At 41.0% G+C, this 15022-nt stretch overlaps 1 protein-coding gene across 4 annotated transcripts in view; it reads right to left on the reverse strand.

The window, feature by feature from the left end:
* Positions 1-15022, reverse strand: part of Dis3l2 (DIS3 like 3'-5' exoribonuclease 2) — a 328490-nt gene that overhangs the window by 87473 nt on the left and 225995 nt on the right. The window lies entirely within an intron of this gene.

Consider the following 15022-nt stretch of genomic DNA (forward strand, 5'->3'; position numbering starts at 1 on the left):
ACTTAAAATTGGTCTACCTAAAGAGAATCTCCAAGCAAGAAGTTCTTCTGTCCTCTCTTTATTTGCCTGCTTAAATACCTACTGTGTATCTATTGATACTTGGATGGGATAATAGATTAGTGTGAGCTTACTCACACTAATACTAATAGTGAATAATGGACTGAATACTTGTGAGCTATTATTTACATTGGTATAGATTCTTGCATATTGATACAAACTTAAATTATATTGAATATGTTCCTATTTTCATCTACAATATTTGCATACCTAGGCAAAGTTATTTTGTCATATTGTACGCCTGCATGCTCCTACCTCTGCTTAAGACATTTTGTATAATGATACAATTTTAGGATATATTTATCATATTGCAAAAATACATTTCTACCTCTGATCAAGATACTTATACATTGTTTACATTTTGAGATCATTGTCCTCATTTGTTGTACAGTCATTTAAAGACTATTTAATATTTTAATATGAAGTCTTAGTCTTTAAGTTATATAGGTATTAAGAATTATAGGTCAATAGTCATCCATGTTTGTTATACTTATAGTTAGACTAATCAGGTTCTTTAAATACAGAGAAATTGTATTCTGCATAGATAGGTAATCTTCAACCACTTTAAAGAGCTGTAAAATATGGCATTTAAATAACTTAAGGTTCTGTTGATGTGAGACACGATTGCTCCTGGCAGCACCAATCTATTCCTGAGAGAATGTTGAACACCAAAGACACTCCACTTGGAGCTTGTATTCTTCAGCTTTGCAAAACTATCCTTTGGGCAAAGAACTGTCCATGCATCAACCACTGACAAAATGCACAATGTCTGGACAGGACAAGCAGGATATAAGAAAAAAGACTGTTAAATCTTGCCAAGACAGGGTAAGACAGTTTTGATTTTTTTTTTTTGCCTCTGAAAATGGTCTGTCAGTTACTCTAGGCCTTAGCCAAAGTTGGTTGCTCCAATATTGAAAATGAAACTTTGGGTGATTGCCCAGGTAGCCAGTTGTCTCTGTCATTCGTTGCTTGATTACACTTCCTACTTACTCAAGTAATATTATTTCCCTTTTCAGATCTTTGATGGGGTTGAAGACTAGATAGTTGTAGTTACTTCCCTCTCATGACTTGGCCAAGTTAATTCTTATACAAGACTTAAACTCACTAGATAAGATAATTATTAAAACATTTATCACGTTTCTTGTTTAACACATTTGTTCTTATTGTATGTATTATGCTTAGAACTCTCTTATTTAAACAAAAGGGGTAGGTGCTGTAGGAATTCCTGTAGCCAATAGCCTTTAAGTTACCTGCCCACTTGGGTGGAACCTTACATACTATAAATGCTGATGTAACATGTGAGTCTGTGCTCTCTCTCTTCCGGCTGCGACATTGATTACTATTCCCTGTTTGAGCAGAGTATTGTGCTCTGTGAGTCTACCCCTAAATAAATAATCCTCTATTATATTCAATTCTGAACTAGTGTGGGATTTCTTTTAAGTGTCCTTCTTCAGATACTATTGTTGTCTGCCCCCAGAACACTCATCCTTGCCAAGTATCATAGTATATTTTCACTACCTTTCTGAAGATTACTGAGTAAACACTGCAAACAGGGCCTTTCTTGACTGTTCATGCTCAGTGCCTACAAGAGTGCCAGTGCATAGTGGGAACTCAATATTTATTGAATAGAATCAATATTTTGTTTCTTTCTCCTGTCCTTCCTTTCTTCCAATAGTTCAACCACTACAAGGTGCACCAAAGAGGCAGTACCCAGGCTGGTGGAACTGACCCTTAGGGCCACAGGAGAAGTATTTTATAAACTTAAGATTTACTCTTGAATGCCCTGTTAATAAACTTTCAAATATGGTATGCCATATGAAGATAAATATACACACATATGGATATGCACACATGTAATACATATATGGAAGTACTTATATATGCATTTATGGAAATACACAAAATGGACAACATCTAAAGAAAATACGTATAAAACAAGCATTTAGCATGGAGAAAGATACACTCAAGATACAAGCATAGGGTTGAAGGTGCTTAAACTGATCATGCACCTGATGTAATTCCACTACATCCCATCCTTGCTGACAGTGACTATTCTTGGCATAGGCATATGACCCAAACAAAAGGTTTCTGAGCCTGTTTTCAGGGCCAACATGGACTTTGTCCAAGAGGGTCTCTCTTCTGAACCCAGAAATGGGGACAACATAAGCCTGTAGTTACCAGGAACCACCTTCATTCACACGGTAAAAGTAACATAGAAAATAACAAGTCTAAGAAATATGGGAAAATCCAGGGTGACCTCGTTTGAACTCCAGGATCAAGATGGGGATGAACCCAGTTTATTTGTCTACTTGGCCATTCCTGAGCTAATGAATACTCTTTCCATTCTGACTTGCTGAGAATCTCATCTAAAATCAAGGAGCTTATTAACACATCCCCATTTGCTCCTTTGGTGACCTGTGTGACCAGTCCTAGGGCATTAGACAGTCTTAATGTTTTTAAAATTATGTTCTTATTTATGAGTTTTCTATGCATGGGTGTGTGGGGTGAGCACGCCATGATGTACATCTGTATGTTAGAGGAAAACTTGAGGGAATCAGTTTTTCCACTCATTATGTGAACCCTGGGGTTCGAACTCAGATCATCAGAGTTAAAGATAGGAGTCTTTCCCCCACTGAACCATCTCACTTGCCCATCAGATATTTTATATGGAACACTTATAACTCTTTTTTTAAAGATTTATTTACTTTTATTATGTATACAACATTATGTATACATGTATGCCCGTGCTCCAGAAGAGGGCGCCAGATCTCATTTCAGATGGTTGTGAGCCACCATGTGGTTGCTGGGAATTGAACTCAGGACCTCTGGAAGAGCAGCCTGTGCTCTTAACCACTGAGCCATCTCTCCAGCCCTATAACTCTTATCTATTTCTTATACCTACTTCCTAGGGGATAACTCTTCCCTCAGTTTTTAAAAATGGGGTACTTGAAGAGTTCAGACAAGGCATAGAATTTATTCTTCAGTCGTTCTGATACACAGAGATCCTCCCACGAAGTGTTCTTTGCTTTTTTGTTTTGTTGTTTCTTTCACAACCTTGTAGGAGCATTTACAAAGGTGAAGCCAAGTCCAAGGCAGCCCAGTGGCTGCTATGGGGTGACGTAATGGGTTTATCTTCCACAGGGGAAAGGCTGGCTGGGAGCTGGGAGAAATCAAGCTGGCTCCAAGTCGAGCAGAGTCACTCTGATAGGCACACAGCTATGCTGCTGGGTCACTTGGTGAATTGCACACGCCTGTTTTGCCTGATGCTCTAGGAACTTTACTCCAAGCAACCACAGGCAAGAGTCTTGGATGGCTCAGCTTCTAAATTCTGATATTTTAAACATTTAAAACCAACACTTGAAGAAGGTAAAATAAAGGGTCTTCTTTTGAAGTCAGAATTATAATATGTCGGCCTCACAGGTAAATATTGACTAAAGGAAAAGAGAGATGACTATTACATCATGATATAAACCATAATTTTAAACTTGGGATCTGTGTTACTATACATGAACTTTCTGAACTTAGTGAAAATTGACAAACTGACAAAGAGTTCATTACAGGAGATAAAACACGGTGGAGGCCAATCTAAATATATTTGAGGGACTTGAATTTCATTCTGAATTTCCTGCAGAGCCTCTCAACCCAGCAAAAGACACTCTCTTATTCTCTACTTTGGACATTTTTATGAAAACCCTAAATAAATATTTTATTACATATATTTTCATAATGTGAACTTGCAGAACTCTTGAGACAGTGGCACTGGAACTTTTATTCTATGAAAGAAAATACACACCTCAAAAGGTCAGTCGTGATATCAGGACATTGAGGACGAGTACAATGGTTTTAAAAATGCTCTCTCTTAATGTCTATTAAAAGAATATAATGGGATTGGAGAGATGTCTCAGTGGTTAAGAACACTGGCTGCTCTTCCAAAGGACATGGGTTCAATTCCCAGCACCTATGTGGCAGTTCACAACTGTCTGTAACTCGCGTTTCAGGAGATCTGACAGCCTCACACAGACATACATGCAGGCAAAACACAAATGCACATAAAATACAAATAAATTAATTATAAAAAGAATATAAAATATTCCTCAAAATTAAAAAATATAGTTTTCTATATACTAGGGCAAAGGGGACTTCCCATGAACTTTAAGGAGCAGTGAAATCAGGAAAGAAGAATTCCCCAAAGCCATTCATGCCTGTTCCACTTTGTACAGAGACTGCAAAGCTCAGAGGAATACACACATTCCTTTGAATGACCTGAGGAGAATATCAGAACGTTTTCACTCATGTGAAATACTAATAGACTAGAGCCAGGGCTTAGAAACCACCCTTTCAAATACAGTTTTTCAGCTGGAGCAACCACTTCTTGACAGTGTCCTGGCCATATCCTTAAGGGTGGGGCTATCCTCAAGGTGGTCATTTGCTCTGTTCTCAAGAGCCTCACTTAGGAGAAAGGGTTTTCTCTTTTCCAAAGACATTATTGCAGTTCTTTTTAGAGAAAGGAAGAGAGAGTGAATATGAGTATGTATATTTGAGTGCAGTCCTTATGGAGTCCACAAGAGGATGTGAGGTCTCCCAGGGTAGGGATAAAGCAGTTGTGAGCTGCCCGAGTGAGTCCTGAAATAACACATGTGCTCTTAATTGCTGAACTGTCTCTCTACCCTCAATAAAGTACATTCTTGCATAAACCCATGATATACAGAATGAAGCCTCTGGTTGACACAGGCATCAATACATGGAAATTCCCCCTTTTAAGGAGGACTGGGCCTAATGTACCTAGCAGATACACTGATATGACAGAGGACAAAAGCATATGGGAGTGTGTTGAAGTGTAATTGATGGTAAAGTAGGAAAGTGTTTTGTAATCTATGACAACTACATGGACATAATATTGGCAATGATGTTCATAAAAATTATAATCAGGGCTGGGGATGTGTCTCAATGATACATTACTTGCCCATTCTGCACAAAGCCCTGGGTTCAATCCTGTCCCCTCAAATGCTAATCACAATTGCAGAAATAACTTTCTTTTAAAATTTATCTCTGTGCCAGGGCCTCTGAGTATAATCTAACATCGACAACAATCATGCCCTACAGATTACATGGATAAAACACCTGAGGTTAGGGGAGGCTGCAAATTACGGTCCAATGTAGCCCAGTCAGGATATGATAAACCCCAATTCCAAGTCAGCTTGACTCCAGAGCTTTTGCTCCTTTCACTCCCCCATCTATAACCCCCACCCACAGTCACTTCCAGGACAAGATGAAACAACCTAATTTTCTGTCTCAATGGGCCACAGCTCAAAAACCCTCCCTATCATTCATGACTCAAGGGAAGCCACATTCTTAGCTTTGGATTCAGAAGTCCTTTTCCTAGCCTTGTTCACAGCCACACCCCTGTCCCTGAAGGCTCTTTTGGTTCTTACTGCCAAGCTTCTTAACCACTTGTAGCAGGGCTTGATTATGGAACAACCACTAAGCTATTAACTCCAGTTCTCTTTAATTAGAAGAGTAAGTCCTGGAAACCCAGGCAGTTCCTTTCTAAATCTCTAGTTGACAGTCAGCTTTAGCTGGAAGCAGAGTGATTGTCTTAACTACCAGAGGCTTGGCCAGCATTAAGGACTGCCCAGGCAGGGGTGGTGGAGATGGAGACATTGGCAGTCTTCCCTTAGCTACAGTAAGACTAGGCCCTTCCAGACCTGGGTCGCTTGAGTGTGCCTGCACCACTACTGAGTATGGGCCTTGGTGACAGAATCTTCTAGCTCCAACAGAACATTCCTCACAGAAACCTCAATATGTTCTGTAATAAACTGAGTATTTGTGTCCTCTCCAAATGCACATATTGAAGCCTAATCCCTAGTGTGATCTGAAGATGGGGCCTTTGGGAGGTGATTAGCCATGAGGTCAGAGCCTAGACCAATGAGATGAATGTCTTCATAAAAGAGATCTTAGGATTTGAGAATATACTATCAGTGGTAGAATCCTTACTTGGAAAGCTCCAAGCTGTAGATTCCATCTTTGGAAAAAAGTAAAACCCCAAAAGACCCCAAACAAACAAACAAAATAAAATAAAACAAAACAAAACAAAACAAAAAACCAACCAAACAACCTAACAGTTTCTGAAACAGTGCCCCTGTCCCTTCCACCATACAAAGACACTAGAAAGTGGGCCCTCACTAGACAGTTGGGCTGTCAGTGCCTTCATCTTGACCTCCCCAGTCTCTAGAACTGTGAGAAGTAAGTTACTATCGTACTTTGTTCCAGCTGCCTGAATATAGCCATGCACTGTTTGGGTCACTAATGAGCTATGCCACTGAATCCTGAAGACTTTTCCTTCTCTGCTTGTCCCATCCACGCCTTTGTGTCAGGCCTCGGATTTTTGCCAAGCTAACTTCTCTGCTAAGTCTGCTTTTCCTGCATTGTCCAGCATACTCACTTCTGGGCTTTAGACCTCTCTGAACTCAGGTTGACACAAGCCTACTAGTAAGTGCCATTTAGTTGCTCCAAAGGTACCTCACATGAATCCTTCATAGCAAATCCATTTCCTGTTCCTGTTCCAGGAAGCAGAGTTATTCCCCAACTAAAGCAACAAAAGCACCTTCATGTAGAGGACCAGAGGAAATCCAGGACCCACTCAGACCTTTGCTAAACAGTCACACTACACTCTACTTTCCAAACTTCTTTAATCTACCCAGACCTCTTCCCCAGCCATTCCCCACTTTACTAGTCTGACCATCATTTCCTTTAAGAAAGACCTTCTAAGCTCCTCATTGCTCCCTGCCATTGTACAAACCCATCCTCCACACAGAAGATAGTACTCTTTTCAAAATACAGGCCTGGAGTCCTACTACTCTGGCTTTTCCACTCCTCTCAGTACATGGCAATTAATTTGAAACCAACAAAGTTACTCCTATACCTGTCTATCCCAGGCACTTTTAACCTTCTTGGCCCTGCCTTCTTCAATGCTTCCTGCCTCCCCACTGTGATGGGTCTCCTCGCACAGGAACTCCAGCTACTCTGCACTGCCCTCATTCCCCACAAACCCTCCTATGGGTGTGTGTGTGTGTGTGTGTGTGTGTGTGTGTGTGTGTGTGTGTGAGAGAGAGAGAGAGAGAGAGAGAGAGAGAGAGAGAGAGAGAGAGAGAGAGAGAACACACTTCTTCACCTGTTCCTGGTAGCTCCTAATGTTCCTTACACTCCATCCGGGATAATAGAGGGCTTTCTATGGCAGGACTGTCCTGATGGTCAAGTTCCAGCACCATCCCTTCTTTACCCCCCCCCCCCCCCCAGAGCTTCTCATTACCCCTCCCCCCTGACTTCAAAGTCAGAACTTCCCAGTGTAATCTACTTCATTCTTTGATAAAAATGGCAAGTATGTGTGTTTTTTCCCTCTTTCAAAGCCAACACACATTTCCCTAGAATTTTTATTTACTACACTTGTTCCTGCTTACAGGCTGCTCAGAACAAGCCCATGTCCTTAGGGGACAAGAATCTAGCTAAGACAAAGTGGAACAGGGTTGGCATAGGGTAGCAACAGTTGTGACTTCTGCCAGTAACATGAGGCGTCTGGAGCTCTTCTTCAGGTGAGACACCACCACACAGCTTGGTTTTGAATTATCTCACAATCCTAACACTCTTTCCAAACATGTTCTTGACAACCACCACCACTCATTCAGCCATTTGACAAATGCCAGTAAAGCTCCTACCATGGATGTATCAAGTATGTTCCCAGGGGCTGGGTCATATTCATAAAGAAGACAGACAAGGTCCTTTCTATGGAGCTTGTATTCTAGTGAAGAGAGAATGGCATCAAGTAAATAAATAACAAGATTAAGAACTCTACTTAGATAATAGAAGAGACTTTGAATAAAGTACCAATATGGGAGAGAATGCTTGTCATGTCTCAAGTTTAGTTACGGTGGACTCTGAGCAATACACTGAAGCCTACAAGGTAGAATGATGTCAAATGACGGCTGAAGGGCATATCCAGAGCGGAGGGCTGGGGTAAGTCGAGCTTGAGGAGCCTAAGGAATAAGAAGGCAGGGAGGAAGAAAGGATAGGAAGTAGTAGGAGCCTAGTGAAGTCACTAGGACTGCTGGATCAGGATGAAGCATGTAGATTTTATTTCACCCAAGATGGGAAGAGACAAACTGAGTATACCAGGTTCACATTCTGATTTGGCTGCTGGCCTCATTCTGCATAGCATAGGTTTATTGTTGAGGTTTATGGTGATACCGACTGTAAACAGTAACCCCAAAGAAGGGATTGGTCTCTGAAGAATAGTGTTGACAGGCAAAGAAATGAACTGCATGGTGAGTAGTTTGTGGAGTGAGCACAGGCAGACGAAAGCAAGCAACACCTGCAGGCCTCCCTTCTCCCCAACACAGCAGATGCCAGGCTTCAGTGGGCTCCCATCCAACCTGGGATGGGAACATACTGCTCTTGGGGATTACCCTCTTGACCCCATGGCCAGTGTTTCCAACCTATAAGAAAGAAATCTAGTTCAAGAGCTCAGATTGCTAAGCTGACTGAAAGGGCTGAGAGAACACAGTCAGCAGTAAGGGTTTCACTTTGGGAAGACAGACTAAACATCTGAAAAACAATTGTATTTATATCACCTGCGGCCACACAATAAACTCCCTCTTTTAGCTGGGACAAGCAAAGTCCCGCTGACTTTGGTGGAAACACTGACGGAGTTGCTAGGTAAGAAGGACAGTTCAAACTCTGACGACTTCCAGTTCCGTGTGGTATTTTGTTATGTAATCTCCTCACACAAAAGCTGACCACCGAGATGGCAGGCCATGGCAGCACTCCACGGTCGTGACGTGCTGAGGATTTGAGGATATTTCTTAAACTCAGAAGGAGTTGAACCAATGAAAAATTCCAGGAGACACAAATCTGAATGCAACACAAGGTTTGTGTGTTTGAGGAGGTGTTGTCTGGCACAACTTCTCAGGTGTGCCAGTTTTGGAAGAGTTTGTGCATTTTTTAAAACTTTTTTCTTTCTCTCTGTCTCTCTTTTTGCTACCCATCAAACGGTTAAAGTGAACCTTTACAAACTCCTTAACTGGTGAGCTCACCTTCTGGAACTAGGCAGCTTAAAGAACCTTCCCCTTCATTGTTACAAAGAGCTCTATCAATCTGCAAGTGCTCAGTAAAACTGCCCACACTGCAATTTTTGTCATGTTCAATCTAATTCTCAGGAATCTCAGTTTAAATTTATACGAACTGCATGGAAGAGGAACACCCAGGTAGTAAATTCCACTTTTCCCTTTCCAAATGACTTGAGCAATGGCCTCCTTCGTTAATAGGAAGGAGAATGAGGGGTTGAACATGTGAGGCTGGCACAGGCAATGTCTGGGAATTTCCAGGCATCTCCAAAGTGAGTGGGGAAAGCCTGGGCCAGCCGGTCGGGCCTGGGACAACAATGAGCACACGCATTTGATGCTTCCTCAATGCCAACACAGTAAAGTTCAGGGGTGGGGAAGGGTCCTTCCTTGATAGTGGTTACAGACTCAGAGGGTGCAACAAGAGCTAGGGTGGGGGTGGGTGAGGATGGCTAGGGTAGAAACGGGGCAGACAGGCCATGTTTGAGGGTTGAAGAAGCAACAAGAATTTTTTTTATAATATTCTGTCAGCTGGCTTTTGTGCATGTCCAAAACCCTCCATCAGCACCATCACCCAAAAATTGCAAGACTGAAGAATACAAGGAAATGAAAAAAATTGAAAAGGACAAAATTTAGTTAAGTAAAACTAGGTACAAATTTTAAAAGAAAGAAGCCAAAGAGGCACAAGAGGGTTATTGAATGACAATGTCCCCAGTGATGACTTCTGGACCTTGGAAATCATTTTCCAAGATTATTCCTGATATTTGTATTTGTTTTCAGAGGTGTCAAGAAGAAGAACAACAAAAACAAAACAATAACAAAAACCTGGAAACCTGGCTTAAGTGTCTGGAGAGAAACGAAGGGAACAGCAGAGGTTTCCTTTGGATGACAGGACTGTGAATTTCTTCATGCATAAAAGAAAACTCTAAGTTTTCCATGACAGATGTCTTTCTCATTTAAGTTTTAGGTTACTTTTTAAATGCACAGACAAAATACTGAATACCCTTCTACTTGCTTCCATCCAACCCTCGGCCCACAGTACATACACAGCTTCCTGCAAGCCTAGGCAGGGGCCATGACATAGGTGCTGGCATATGACTCTTGGTGGATGGTTGCACAGGTCGGCTCTACAAGGCACCCTCAGGGACCAGGATACCCTTTCCAAGCAGAACAACTGTTTCCAAAGAAGAAATGAGACTCCAGGTCACCTAAGCTTGTTCCAAGCACTTTCAAACACTTCCCTGGTGCTTATGGCTGTCCTGGAGCCCTAGTCTTACTCCACTCTGTGGTGCGGTGAGCACTCTGTGATCCCCACTGTAGGCCTACATGGAGGTTTGACTACAGAATTTTTGCAAATTTTTATGCTTGTTTGTGGACTGATTCATCTTTATCCTCTCTTCCTCCATCCTTTTAGCTATCTGTACCCCTTTTCTCATGTTGTTGTTTCTGATACAAGGTCTCACTTAATCCAAGCTGGTCTCAAATCCAACTTGCTATGGAGCAAAGTCTGGCCTACAATTCTGGATCCTCCTACCTCAGTCTCACAAAGGGCTAGGATTATAGGCAGGCTTCACCACATTCAGCCATTCATGGATTGTTCTATTTTCTCTTAATTAACAAGACATAATTATTAGTTTCTAAAAGCAAAATTTAAAAGATACGTAATTTTATACATTTCAAAGCACATAGGCACCAGGCACCATTAAATGTCTAGTCACTATGTGTAACTGTAATTACCCTGCTTAATCCAGTCTAAACCTTCCTTTCACTCGAAATTACCATGTCCTTTCTCACTTTCAATTCTGAGAGGCAAAAGTTCCTCACTTTATATTCTAGTGATAAAAACTTGGAAGGGTTCTTCTCTCATTACAGAGCCACTTATTTATTTGTTTGTTTTTTATGGCTATTTCTAGTGATGTTAAATAACTTTTTGGATGTAATTACTCAATTTCATTCATTCATTTCTTTGCATTAAGGAGAAACTATTTTCTAACTTCACAGCAGACAAAACAAAAATTATATTAATAATTTATACATGCAAAAATGTAAACCTGCGGGGGCTGGAGAGATGGCTCAGTGGTTAAGAGCATTGCCTGCTCTTCCAAAGGTCCTGAGTTCAATTCCCGGCAACCACATGGTGGCTCACAACCATCTGTAAAGAGGTCTGGTGCCCTCTTCCAGCCTGCAGGCATACACACAGACAGAATATTGTATATATAATAAATAAATAAAATAAATATTAAAAAAATGTAAACCTGCTACAAGAATAGCTTATCAACTACTGTGTGTGTGTGTGTGTGTGTGTGTGTGTGTGAGAGAGAGAGAGAGAGAGTGTGTGTGCTCACTCACACACACACATCAAATAAACCCTTTATTATATATGTTATTTTGGTTATGGTATTTTATCACAGCAACAGACAGTCCAGTTTGTAAGTCTTTTCTTTGCTTTCTTGGTTTTTCAAGACGAGGTTTCCTGGGGATCTGCCTGCCTCTGGCTCCCAGGCTGGGATTAAAGGCATGCACCACCACCATGCCAGATCATGCTTTTCATGCCTAGCTTAAGAAACCTTTGGCTCCCCTAAGGCTATGAAATTATTATTCTGCCAAATTCTTGGTGTATTAATGGTTTACCTTTCCCAGGTAGGTCTATGAGTCACATGGGGTTCATTTTTATGTATAGTGCAAAGCAGGGATCAAACCCCACTTTCTTCCTATATAGGCTACACACTTGACCTGGCACTACTGATCAGTAAAACCTTCTCTTCACTATACTGCGGTGACACTGAGCTGAACCCAGGTTGCACAGGTATAAAGTAGGTGCTTCTGGATCTTCTATTCTGTTCACATCTCAGCTTCTGGATACAGCTGCACATTTGTTCCCGTAGGTACAACTCTTAGGATGATTCCAGGTTAAGTTTAATCTTTCCATTTTGTAGTAATATTAATTAAGTATAGTCACTGAACACTTACTGTTTATATGACACAGTTCTAAGTGCTAGGGATTTGAGGAATTATTTAATTTTCCCACCAATTCTGAGTTAGATATTATTACCTTTGTTTCAGAGATCAGGAATGCTGTTCTTTCTCATTTTGTTATAGTAGCTATCTGACTTATTTATTGTGCGTGTGCACTCTTGTGCTCTGATCATGCACACCTGTGTAGTTTAAAGGGCAATCTGCAGGAGGTGATTTCCTCCCACCATGTGTGGGTTCTGGGGGGGACAAACTCACTCAGGTCATCAGGCTTGGCAGCAAGTGCCTTTACCAGATGACTTAACTTACTGTTTTTGTTTTTCTGTTTTGTCTGAGACAAGATTACATAGGTAATCCAGGCTGGCCTCCAACTCTAATCCTCTTTCCTCTATCTCCTGAGTACTAGAATTGTAGCTCGGTGAAAATCTTCATTAGAATACGCTACAGCTAGCACAGCTGAAGTATGATTGTTATTTTCACAACAACAGATATAAAAGGGACTTATTTCTTTTTGTTTTTAATATACTTACAATTTGCAACTGGTAGAAACTTGCAACATTGTCTTGTTGAGATAGGGAGCTGTGGGGCTGCGTCCCCGGCACCGGGCCACCACCCAGCCACCCACATGGCTAGCTTATGCCCCGAAATAATTACATGGAAACTGTATTCTTTTAAACACTGACTGGCCCATTAGTTCCAGCCTCTTATTGGCTAGCTCTTACATATCCCTGTAACACCACGAGGTGTCTTACCAGGGAAGATCTTAACCTGCGTCTGTGTCCGGTAGGAGAATCATGGTGACTCCTGACTCAGCTTCTTTCTCCCAGCATTCTGTTCTGTTTACTCCACCTACCTAATTTTCTGTCCTATTAAAGGGCCAGGGCAGTCTCTTTGTTTAACCAATGAAATTAATACAAAACAGAAGACTATCCCCCATCATTTCCCCCTTTTCTGTTTAAACAAAAAAGAAAGACTTTCACTTTAACATAGTAAGATTACATATAACAAAACAGTTATCAAGTAAGAATTACAGTTACAATAATTATATCTATTTTATCTTTTATCATAACTAAGGAAAAGTATAACTATAGCTAACCATTCTTCAACTCCATCAAAGACTCCAGAAGGATATAATATTACCTAAGCAAACAAGAAATCCAAAGCTCTAGAAATGACAGAGACATCTCGCTGCCTGGACGGTCACCCAAAGTTCCTCTGTACCGTTGGGGCATTCATCTTCGGCCTACAGGCCCATAGTATCCAGTAGACACCTCCACGAAGCAGGAAATTCCAAAGACAGTTCAGTCACTTTCTGCTGTGTCCTGCAGAATGTCTCGCAGACTCTCATGAATCAGGAACCCCAAAAGACCATCTCACCTTTAGGCAAGTTCAGCAGTCCTCTCTCTGCAGGTTCTTTGTGTCCAGTTTATGCAACAGTCCAGGCAAGAACAGTTTCTTGCCCAAATGGCTAACCAACTCCATAAGGAGCCTCTTCGATGCCCATCTTCCTTTTGAAGTAGATTGGTGCTGCCAGGAGCAGACACGTCTCATTGTCATGAAAAACTCTAAGTTATTAAAATATTTTAAATGCCATATTCTGCAGTCTTTGAAAGATATGAAGAATGCCTTTATAACTGAAATATATCTCTATATATCTAGAAAATCTAACATGACTACAAATTTGACTATTATTGATGATTATCCATTAGCAACCTATATTTCCTAATTATACATTACATTTTTTAATGAACTACACAATCACAATACCTTAATCAAGATCAGAAATACATATACATATAACAAAATTGACCTTAAAATCCATACCATTGCAAATTATTCATTTCTATATCATATCCCCCTTTAAATGTAAAAGAACATTTATAAACAATATTTGGGAACATGGGCGCAGTTTTTTTCTCTCCAAACTGCTTTCAGCTGAATGGGGGTGTCGTTAATTAGGTTTTTCATGGTATAATCTGTGTGCCAGGGTCATCTCATTTCTTTTTGTTTTTCATATACTTACAATTTGCAACTGGTAGAAACTTGCAACAATGTCTAGTTTAAACTATTATTTTATTGCTGAGGAAAGAATTTCAGGGAATCACAGACAGGCCTAAACTTCCAGGGACAGCAGAGGCAAAGCAATGACGCCCATTTTTCTGCTCCTATCCCAGGGCTCCTTTTGGCACACTGAGACTGTCTCTTACCAAGAAATTGGGAGTGTTGGGTCACTGGGCCTCCCCACTGGCTTTCAGGTTTACCTTGGTGCCAGAGACTTGAGGATGCCTGACTAGTGGGTGCCAGATTATCTTGGCTTTAATGAGCAAGGAAACTGGAACCAATCAGAAAAGCTGGAACCAGATGAACAGGCTGGGGTCCAAATCTGGTTTAACAAGGTGCACTGAGACATCCATGAAAAAAAAAAGAGAGAGAGAGAGAGAGAATTTCCAAAGTCCGGACCCCACAGAAATCAGGCTAGCAAGATTTGAATGGAACATAGGAATAAGATTTAGAGGGGTGGAGCTGTCTCTCCACTTAATCTTTCCACTTATATCCTCTCCTCAAAACAGGAGCGCATTGGCATGTATCCCAGAAGCCCACTTTAATGCCAGAGCCCTTGCATGGCTATTCAGTTATTTGGATATTTTGAGTCAAGGTACAATTAAGTAAAAAAAAAAAAATCCATCAAGGACGGTTAAGAGTTGTTCAGTCACCAGTGCCCCAGATGAATGGAGAAGATGTGTACTTCCTTCTGAGCTGATGGACCTACAGAATTTTCCATTTCTCCTCCCAAATTCCTTATGAACCCTGCTACCAGAATAAGATTTGTCTATGATCAAGTACTTGACTTGCCTGTGATTTGCCTGAGGTCAGAATGC

This window comes from Microtus pennsylvanicus, chromosome 17, assembly GCF_037038515.1.
Source record: "Microtus pennsylvanicus isolate mMicPen1 chromosome 17, mMicPen1.hap1, whole genome shotgun sequence".
In the NCBI taxonomy this organism is placed as follows: Eukaryota; Metazoa; Chordata; class Mammalia; order Rodentia; family Cricetidae; genus Microtus; species Microtus pennsylvanicus.